Source organism: Chiloscyllium plagiosum, chromosome 14 (assembly GCF_004010195.1).
Source record: "Chiloscyllium plagiosum isolate BGI_BamShark_2017 chromosome 14, ASM401019v2, whole genome shotgun sequence".
In the NCBI taxonomy this organism is placed as follows: domain Eukaryota; kingdom Metazoa; phylum Chordata; class Chondrichthyes; order Orectolobiformes; family Hemiscylliidae; genus Chiloscyllium; species Chiloscyllium plagiosum.
Genome location: NC_057723.1, coordinates 22,563,848 through 22,566,010, shown reverse-complemented (window position 1 = coordinate 22,566,010; position 2,163 = coordinate 22,563,848).

Genomic DNA, 2,163 nt, shown 5'->3' with positions numbered 1-2,163 from the left:
GCTTGCTAGAAAGGAGCTCAGAAATGGACTGAGGAGAGCCAGAAGGGGGCACGAAAAAGGCTTGGCAAGAAGGATTAGGGAGAACCCAAAGGCTTTTTACTCATATGAGGAATAAGAGAATGATCAGGGAGAAGGTAGGGCCGATCAGGGATCGCATAGAGAACTTGTGCGCGGAGTCTGAGCAGATAGGGGAAGCCCTAAATGAGTTTCTTGCTTCAGTTTTCACCAAGGAAAGGGAACCTGTTATAAATGAAAACTTAGAGGAGCTGGGATACAGTCTTGACCAGATCAAGATTGATGAAGTTGATGTGCTGGAAATTTTGGATAACATTAAGGTTGATAAGTCCCCAGGGCCAGACCAGATTTATTCTAGGCTGCTCCGGGAAGCGAGAAAGAGGTTGCTAAGCCGCTGGCAAGGATATTTGCCTTCTCACTCTCCATGGGAGTAGTACCGGAGGATTGGAAGGAGGCGAATGTTGTTTTTCTTTTCAAGAAGTGTAATAGGGAAATCGCTGGCAATTACAGACCAGTGAGTCTTACATCTGTGGTCAGCAAAGTTTTGGAAAGAAATCTGAGGGATAGGATTTATGACTATTTGGCAAAGCATAGTGTGATTAAAGGCAGTCAGCATGGCTTTGTGAGGGGTCAAGCCTCACAAATCTTATTGAGTTCTTTGAGGAGGTGTCAAGACAGGTCGGCGACGGTTGAGCAGTGGATGTGGTGTATATGGATTTCAGCAAGGCATTTGATAGGGCTCCCCATGGTAGGCTCATTCATAAAGTCAGAAAGTATGGGAAACTGGGAGAGTTGGCTATCTGGATTCAGAATTGGCTGGCTGACAGAAGACAGAGAGTGGTTGTAGATGGAGAGTATTCTGCCTGCAGGTCAGTGTTGAGTGGGGTCCCGCAGGGCTCTGTACTTGGGCCTCTGCTCTTTGTAGTTTTTATAAATGACTTGGATGAGGAGGTTGAGGGGTGAGTTAGCAAATTTGCAGATGACACAAAGGTTGGAGGTGCCGTTGATAGTATAGAGGGCTACTGCAGGTTGCAGCGTGACATAGACAGGATGCAGAGCTGGGCTGAGAAATGGCAGATGGAGTTCAGCCTGGATAAATGCGAAGTGATGCATTTTAGAAGGTCGAACTCAAATGCTGAATATAGGATTAAAGACAGGATTCTTGGCAATGTGGAGTAACAGAGGGATCTGTGTGTGCAAGTACATAGATCCCTCGAAGTTGCCACCCAAGTGGATAGGGTTGTTAAGAAAGCATATGGTGCTTTGGCTTTCATCATCGTTTAAGAGCCGTGAGGTTTTGCTGCAGCCCTACAAGTCCCTGGTGAGGCCACATTTGGAATATTGTGTCCAGTTCTGGTCGCCCTACTATAGGAAAGATACAGAGGCTTTGGAGAAGGTACAAAGAAGATTTACCAGGATGCTGCCTGGACTGGAGGGCTTGCCTTATGAAGAAAGGTTGAATAGGCTCAAACTTTTCTCTCTGGAGAGAAGGAGGAAAAGAGTAGACCTGATCGAAGTGTACAAAATAATGAGAGGAATAGATAGAGTCAATAGACAGAGACTTTTCCCCTGGGCAGAATTGACTGGTACAAGAAGTCATAGTTTGAAGATATTAGGAGAAAGGTACAAAGGAGACGTCAGAGGTTGTTTTTTTACACAGAGAGTTGTGAATGCATGGAATGCGTTACCAGCGGTAGTGGTGGAAGCAGAATCATTAGAGACATTTAAGCGACTGCTGGACATGGACATGGATAGCAGTGAGTTAAGGGGTGCATAGGTTGTTACTATATTTTACATTAGGATTAAATCTCGGCACAACAACATGGGCCAAAGGACCTGTTCTGTGCTGTACTTTTCTATGTTCTATGTTCTATACTGTCAGGACCAATGCTGAATATGTTTAATGATGCACATAGTCGTGGCCTCCTCCTGCCATCTTTCAGAGAGGCAAACACCTCTCCTATCCTTAAGAAAAGGGAAGGTGCCGGAGGACTGTGCTTCCTATCAGCCCATTTCATTCTTGAATGTCGATTTAAAAATTCTATCAAAGACTCTTGCACTAAGTCTAGAAACAGTGCTGCCCTCCATCATTAAGGAGGATCAGATGAGTTTTATAAAGGTCACAGATCATCAAATAATGTCAGGAAG